Source organism: Dasypus novemcinctus, chromosome 22 (assembly GCF_030445035.2).
Source record: "Dasypus novemcinctus isolate mDasNov1 chromosome 22, mDasNov1.1.hap2, whole genome shotgun sequence".
NCBI lineage: Eukaryota > Metazoa > Chordata > Mammalia > Cingulata > Dasypodidae > Dasypus > Dasypus novemcinctus.
Genome location: NC_080694.1, coordinates 60,864,724 through 60,873,756, shown reverse-complemented (window position 1 = coordinate 60,873,756; position 9,033 = coordinate 60,864,724). Strand labels below are relative to the sequence as shown.

General features: G+C 40.4%; 1 pseudogene; it reads right to left on the bottom strand.

Annotated features, from left to right (window-relative positions):
- Positions 1-5,052: 5,052 nt before the first annotated feature.
- Positions 5,053-5,672, bottom strand: LOC139437351 (olfactory receptor 2M3-like; annotated as a pseudogene).
- Positions 5,673-9,033: the final 3,361 nt, after the last annotated feature.

The following is a 9,033-nucleotide window of genomic DNA, read 5'->3' as shown; positions in this document are numbered from 1 at the left end:
AATTGAAGATGTCAACAAACCAATCACAAGTAAAGAGTTAGAATCAGTCATGAAAAACTTCCCAACTAAGACGAGCCCAGGGCCAGATGGCTTCACAGGTGAATTCTACAAAACATTCTGGAAAGAACTAAAACCATTCCTGCTGAAACTCTTCCAAAAAAGCGAAACAGAAGGAACATTGCCTAACTTATTCTGTGATGCCAATATTACCCTAGTACCAAAGCCAAGCAAAGACACCACAAGAAAGGAAAATTACAGACCAATTTCTCTAATGAACCTATCGCAAAAATACTTATTCAACAACACATTAAATGAATTATACACCATGACCAAGTGAGATTCATTCCAGGTATGCAAGGTGGTTCAACATAAGAAAATCAATCAGTATAATACACCTTATAAGAAATTGAAGGGGGAAAAAAAGCACATGATTATATCTATAGATGCAGAGAATGCATTTGACAAAATACAGCACCCTTTCTTGATAAAAACACTCCAAAAGATTGGAATACAAGGAAATTTTTTGAACACAATAAAGAGTATATATGAAAATCCCACAGCAAACATCATTTACAATGGAGAAATCCTAAAACCCTTCCCTATAAAGTCAGGAACAAGACAAGGATGCCCACTCTCTCCCCCTCTATTTAAGATTGTCTTAGAAGTACCTTGCTTGAGCACTGAGGCAAGAACCAGATATAAAATGCATTCAAATTGGAAAGGAAGAAGTCAAAATTTCATGATTTGCAGATGACATGATCCTATACATAGAAAACCCTGAGAGATCTACAACAAAGCTTCTAGAACTCATAAATGAGTTTAGTAAAGTCGCAGGTTATAAGATCAATGCGCAAAAATCAGTAGCATTTCTGTACACCAATAATGAGCAAGACCAGGAGGAAATCAAGAAACAAAAACCATTCACAATAGTAAATAAAAAAATCAAATATTTAGGAATAAATTTAACTAAAGAAGTAAAGAACTTATACACAGAGAACTACACAAGACTGTTCAAGGAAATCAAAGAAGACCTAAATAAATGGAAGAATATTCCCTGTTCATGGATAGGAAGACTGAATATTATTAAGATGTCTATCTTACCAAAACTGATCTACACATTCGATGCAATCCCAATAAAAATCAACACAGCCTTCTTTAAGGAACTAGAAAAACTAACTATGAAATTTATTTGGAAAGGAAAGAAGCCCTGAATAGCCAAAGACACATTGAAAAAGGAAAACAAAATTGGAAGAATCACACTTCCTTACTTCAAAACATACTACAAAGCTACAGTAGTGAAAACAGCATGGTATTGGCATAAGGAGAGACACACAGACCAATGGAATCAAATTGAAAGTTCTGATATAGAACCTCACATATATAGCCATATAATATTCAATAAAGCCACCAAACCCTCTCAACTGGGAGAGAATGGCCTATTCAACAAATGGTACCTGGAGAACTGGATATCCATATGTAGAAGAATGAAAGAGGATTACCATCTCACACCTTATACAAAGATCAACTCAAGATGGATCAAAGACCTAAATATAAGAGCCAAGACCATAAAGACCTTGGAAAGCACAGTAGGGAAACATCTACAAGACCTTGTAATAGGAAATGGTTTCATGAACATCACACCAAAAGCACGAGCAGCAAAAGAACAAATAGATAAATGGGAATTCCTCAAAATTAAAGCCTTTAGCACCTCAAAGGAGTTTGTCAAGAAAGTAAAATGGGAACCTACACAATGGGAGAAAATATTGGGCAACCATATATCCAATAAGAGACTTAAAACTTGCATGTATAAAGAACTCCTGTATCTTGAAAATAAAAAGATAAACAACCCATTTAAAAAATGGGAAAAATATTGAAACAGACATTTCTCCAAAGAAGAAATACAAATGGCTAAAAAGCACATGAAAAAATGCTCCAAATCTTTAGCTATAAGGGAAATGCAAATCAAAACTACAGTGAGATACCATCTTACTCCCATAAGATTGGCAGCTATGTAAAAAACAGAAGAATACAAATGCTGGAGAGGATGTGAAGAAATGGGAACACTCATCCACTGCTGGTGGGAATGCAGAAGGATCCAACCATTCTGCAGGAGAGTTTGGCGGTTTCTCAAAAAAACTAAACATAGATTTGCCATATGACCCAGCAATTCCACTGCTGGGTATATACCTAGCAGAACTGAAAGCAGGTACACAAACCGATATATGCACACCAATGTTCATAGCAGCATTGTTCTCTATGGCCAAAAGTTGGAATTGACCCAAATGCCCAGCAAGAGATGAATGGATCAATAAAATTGGTATATACATACAATGAAATACTATTTGGCTTTAAGAACGAATATACTACAAACGCACGTGATAACATGGATGAATCTTGAGAATCTTATGTTGAGTGAAGCAACCCAGGCATTGAAGGACGAATACTACAAAATATAATTAGAAAAGTTACCTGCTTAAGATACTCAGAGGGGATAATCTGATGCAGGACAGACTCCTAGGGAATATCTGAATGCTCATTTTGCCAGCGTGGGTTTTACCGTTGGGTAGAGACCCATATAATGAGAGTGAAGGTTAGACCCATATCATGGGGAGGACTAATGCCATCAAATAGAGGGAACTGTATCTCTCAAGAGAAAGGGTGGCTCCCAGGGCATAGGAGCAGTTGAGCAAGTTAGGCCCTGAACACTGTTGCAAGTATCTCTGGATGTGACTCCTTGGGAAATGGAGATTGGCTGTCACTGTGGGCCACAAGGGGAGGGGAAAATGGATGTTAAATGTGTGGAACCAAGATAAATATGGGGTTAGAGAGGAGTTTCACAAGAGTACAAAAGGATGGATATAAAACATGTAATATTACACCAAAAACATATAGGGGACGACAGACTAATAATGTAAACCATAATGTAAAACATAGGATAACTAAAAAATGTAGAAAACTGTATAGTCTAAAGTATAAACCACAGTGTAAACACAAATGTTATCTTGTTTGTAAGCTATATCTGTACATCACTTTCAGTAAATATGATATGAATAAGTTAAAAGATTATCGCTGTTGAAGGGAAAAGGTTTTATAATGGATATGTGGGAGTACTGTATGTTGTATATATGAATTATTGTGATCTATGGCTCTTGTGAAGAGAAGCTCAATAATTAGGAAAAAAGAAAAGAAAAAGACAGGATGTAGAATTTTTCCAAATCAATATATATTCTATATCTAACATTTAAAGTCATCGCTATATTCCATTTTACTATTAAGGGAACCTGGCATTATACAAGGCTTCACTTTTCAGGAAGTTTTGGATCACAGAGTGGTTCAATAATGGCAGCAGAGGAATACTGGTATGGGGTGTTATTGACAGGCCACATATGGTTGACAGGGAGTTATACAGGGCATGTGTCCAGGGTGAATGGAAATGTTTGGATATACTCATAGTGGAAACAATTAAAAGCAACAGCTGCGGGGTACTGGGTTCCTGGCCATCGGGGGCTCTGTCATGGTCCCTAGGGGAGCAGTGGCAGTCCCCCAGGTGCAACGGCAAGGACCAGGAAGGAATGAGGGTCCAACAGTGAGCCCCTGTTGCTAATGACTATGCCCTTGAGCCTATACACCTGAAATAAGAACAAGGCCTAGAGCAGCACTGTGCCTAGGAGTTCTCTCCTGACAGCCTCTGTGTTACTTAATTTTGGCGAGTCTCAAAGCCAAACTCAGCAAGTAAATGCAATGCCTACCCCCCAGTGTGGGACTTGACAGCAGGGGATGAGCCTCCCTGGCACTGAGGGATCACTACCAAGTACCAGCTGATGACGTAACTAGAAAATGACCTTGAATTAAAGGTTCAACATGGACCAGCAGAATATCCCTGTCTACATATAATAACAGGAGTTAAAAATGCTGTTTGACCTAAAGTAAGGGGGAAATGGAAAGGACAAATGAGTTTATATGGCTATGAGTCTCTAACAAAGAGTCTGGAGGGTATCACAAGGATTGCCCTTATGCACACCTGAGCAGAGTCTCAGAGACAGATAAAATAGATACAACCCCAGGTATTGGTTCTTTTGAGGGCTAAAGAGACCCACAGGTTCTGTGGTCATGGCAGATGGAGTTCACTGCCATGTCAGTTGGCCCTTCTTTGGAGCTGGTGTTTCTGCGTGATGGAGCTGAACTCAGATGTGATCTCTTTTCACAAGCCTTTCATGCTATTTTACTGGAATTGTAGTTGGTGGTGGGGTTTAAGATATATCTAAGGGATTTGAATCTCTGGACTGACCATATGAAAGCCAGACCTTGAGCTTCAACAGACTTCTGCCCCTACACTCTGATTTATTGGACTTACTCCACTCAGCTAACATGGAGTTGAAGAATGTCAACCACCACACCATGGAGCCTAGAGTGTCTACAACTGAAAGCAGGAGGATTGCAGCCAGTATCCATGTGGAATCTAAGCCCCCTCTTGACATAGATGTGGAATGGATGGACACAATCAAGCCAAGGTCTACAGGAAGGAGGAATCCAGTAAGGATTAGAGTGGACTTAATGATATTCTATTCATGAACTATTGTGGTTAATAATCGAGAAAATGTGGAATTGGTGTGGAAAAAGTGGCCATGGTGGCCGCTGGGTGTGGGGAATGGGAGGAAGAGATGAGATGTGGAGGCATTTTCAGGACTTGGAGTGTCCTGAGTGGTGCTGCAGGGACAATTGTCAGACATTTTATGTCCTCCCATGGCCCACTGGATGGAACTTGGGAGAGTGTGGGCTATGGTGTGGACCACAGGCCATGGGGTGCAGCGATGCCCAGAGATGTACTCACCAGATGCAATGGATGTGCCATGATGATGGGGGAGGGTGTTACTGTGGGGGGAGTGGTGGGGTGGGGGCAATGGGGGTGAATGGGGACCTCATATTTTTTGAATGTAATATTTTTTTAAAAGTGAATAAATAAAATTAAATTAAAAAAAATATTGCTACTAACTATTAAAAAAATATTGCAGATGTATCCGTGCTGGAGAGAATGAAGAGTACAGACATATCTCAGAAGAACTGGGCGATCTCTTGGGAGCCACCATAGGGGAAGGACAAAATGGCTGCCACACCAACAATCCCATAAAAGGATCCAAGGACCCAGGAAGAGGCATTTATGAGTCTGCACATATTCTGGCTCATGAGGTAGGGGTCTCGAAGAGGGGGGCAAATGGCAATGTAGTGGTCATAGGCCATGATGGCAAAGAGGAAGCATTTGGCACCAAAGAGGGACACAGAGAAGAATATCTGGGCTTCCCAGCCTGCTACAGAAAAGGACTTCCTGCCAGACAAGTAGCTGTAGGCCATTCTGGGTACAGTGGTACAGATGAGCATGAGGTCCATGAGGGAGAGCTGGCTGAGGAGGAAGTACATGGGCATGTGGAGCCATTATTCAAGTAGATGAGGAGAACAAGGAGAGCATTTCCCAAGACCTCCCCCGTGAAGATGTCAAGCACCAGGGAGAAGAGCATGATGTGAGTGGGTGTGCAACTGAACAGTCCCAGCAGGCTGAAATAAAGAGCTAAATGTCTGATTTGCTCATTCCATGGTGGGTATTCTGTACCTAGAACCACAAGGAGTTGTAAAAGGTGAACATCTGCTGAGTGATTTCCCAACTGCAGACTCTGCATGGCAGTCTGCAGAACAACATATATGGTGTTTTAGTTTGCTAAGGATGCCAGTGCAAAATACCAGAAATGGGTTGACTTTTCCAATGGGATTTATTAGGGGAAAATATTACAGTACATGCTGTTGTGAAAATGTCCAAATCATGGCATCATCAGAGATGCTGGCAGATCCTAGCCTCCTACTACAAAGGTGGTGGCTGATCTGGCTGAGGTACCTGCTGTCCCCTCCAGGTTCACCTTCTCCTCATAATCAGCTGCGGTCTGTCAGTCATATGGCTCATCTCTTTCCGGGCCTCCCCTCTTTCAGATGTGAGCTGCTCAGAGGGCCTTGCCTCGTGGAGGGCTCTTTCTGTTCTCCTCTGCTCCTCAGATTCAAGCCTCCGGCTCCCAGGACCTCCCTCAGCCTCTCCAGGCTTCTTGGACTTTCTGTGGCTGCAGGTGAACCTCTCTCTCATATGGCAGGGTAAAAATGGCAGCTGTTTTTCCCCATGCTTCTGCTTTCAGTTCTCCTCTTACATAATCCTCCAGCAAGAAGGCAGAGACCCAACCTGGGTCACACCTCACTGACATAGTCCAATCAAAGGCCCTAAAGTGATCTAATCAAAAGGTCCATTAATTGAATCTAATGCAATCAAAGGACCCCACACCCACAGTTATGGATTAGTTCAAGCAATATGATCTTTTCTGGGATTTATAAAACTTCAAAGTGTCACACATGGTAAGGCCAGAACTGGGTAAAGAATGCACAGAATCTTTACAGTCAGGGACTGTCAATTGTATACACCTCCTCCACCATTGCTAACTTTCATCTCTTTGCCAAGTTATAATCATGGGCTTCATTTAACTTCCTACAAAATAGGAATAGTTTCTTAATCAAATTGTGACTATTAAATGAGATTTCAGATATAAACCATAATAACTGGGACAGAGAATGTGATACTTCAAAGAGGATATAAGATGGTATTAGATATGAGTATATTAATAAATATTTTATATTAGTATTAACATATTCTATAGAAGTATAAGGCATTTGAATATCATTGACTGTACGGTAAAGTAAAATTATTTCAACTAATAATCTGTTGTTACCAAGAAATACAGATATATACATTTTTTATTTCATTAGTGTATCACACTTGGATACTAAACAGGACTACCACAGCTTATGAACATCAAGTTCAGAATAATTGGCAAATAACCACAAATAAGACAATATTAATAGGTCATTTAATGGTGGATGAGAAATTTAAAAATCAGAATTATCATTTATGTCCATTTGTGGACTGCAGTAACATGAGATTTCTTTCCACATGCACAAAAATTAAGGAATTTTGAGAAGCTGTAGAAGGGTGCCCAAATTCCCAATCCTGTGATTCTTCCCTAAATCAGCTGCAAATAGGGGAAAAAAAGTCTTTGTATATCTCCATCCAGGGCTAGCTTTTACTACTCAGGAAAAAATGGATGTATAATAAAGATTAGACAAAAGCAAATGAAATAGATACAGCTTTTTACATTGCTGAACCACCAAAGAGGATCCCAGCTAATGCATGGCATGAAATATTTGTCATTAAAGGAAGCGTGTGCTCTGAAGCTGCCCAGCACTGCTTAGTGGAACTGTTTAAAGTTTAGACAGGCTTCAGGCCTTTGCTAGCAAATGCTGTTGAGATAAACTTTCACTGTTCCTAGTCCACAGGCCTCTGGTTTATGATGCAGCCCCTTTGGAGAAAATTATCAGGGACAGAGGAAGGACAATTTTAAACTTCTGTATTCTCAGGTCTCTTTCTGTTCTTTCATCTCTTCCCAGGGGAAGACACACCATCAAGCCAACTAAGCTTAAGTTCTAGCACCCCTCATATAGCCCCATAACAAAGTTATAGTAGTTCTGTACTCATAATTTTGTATTCTTTTTTCTTAAAGAGGAGGGCCTCAAATTCAAATAAGCTTCAGGGGCAACAGGAATTGGACCTGACATTGTTCCACCTCCCTGGGAGAAGGCCCACACAAGCCTTTCATTCCAGATGCTCTCTTCTTGCCTGCTTAGTGGTTGAGTTGCTCCAGTGAGCCTCCCTTGCTCTCTTGCTTGCAGAGAACATCTTCCTATTTTTCCTCCATTCTTGCTCTTTTCTCTGGAGATGGCAGGTCTACTCTAGATTGTCCTTCCCTCAAAATTGAGTGGTGAAATGAATGATTTGGGTGTGTCGTTTGCATGCAAGACTGCACTGTGCATTGATTCTAGTCTATTTAGACAGCACTAATTTAGAAGAGTGATAAAATCAATATTTAACCTTTTGATTTTTTCCAAAATTTTACACTGGGTGTTAAGGCAAGAGCTCACATAATGATAATACATTTATCTCCACTTAATAATTCCTCAATTTTACAATGGTATTTTATACTTAATAAAATTCAGTGGAGGGAAGCAGATGCAGCTCAAGCAGTTTGATGCCCACCTACCACACAGAAGGTCCCAGGTTCAGTTCCTGGTGCCTCTTAAGGAAGACAGGCATGACAGCAAGCTGATGGGATGGGCTGGTGTGGAAAGCTGATGCAATGAGATGACACAACAAGGAAACAATGAGAGACACAAGTAGGGAGCAGATGTGGCTCAAGCGATTGGGCACTTCGCTCCCATAAAGGGGGTTCTAAGTTTGATTCTCAGTGCCTCCTTAAAAAAGATGAACATTCACAGAAAAACACAATGGACAGATACAGAGAGCTGAGAGCAAGCACAAATGATGGAGGGGAGGTAAAAAATACATAAAATAAATCTTTAAAAAATTGAATGGAAATTAGCTGTGAAGGTAATTTCAATAAAAAAAGATACAAAGTAAGACCACTTTTAATAAAATTAGTTCATTCAGCATTCATTCAGTCAGTACTCAAAAAAACATCAGAGAATTATTTTGGAAACTACAAATAGTCCATATTCCTTGTTGTACTGAAAATAAAATAAACATACTTAAAAAGGGGTTACAGAGCAAGCTTACTGAGATAAAGTTGCATTAATGCAGGAGCAGCACCAAATGAGGTTTCTGCTCAAGGGGTGAGCTGAGGGAGAAGCTTATATGGCTGCTTGAGACAAAGTGAAGGTGTTGGGGTAATGAGGAGGGATAGGGGGTCATGATTTAGACTTGGTACCTGCATTCCATGTACTATGACACCAGGGGGCTGTCCTTGAGGCCCAGTTCGGTAATTAGCAAGCAGGATGTGGAAGTAAGATTGTGGTGAAGATTAGCAAACTTTGCTCATGTCAGTTTGAACTCTTTGTTACATGTCAGGCTCCCAAGCTGGGGTGTGGGTTTTATCAGTACTGCTAAGGAGGATTGGTATGTCAGCCTGCTTCAGTTAACCTCTTTTTCTTCTT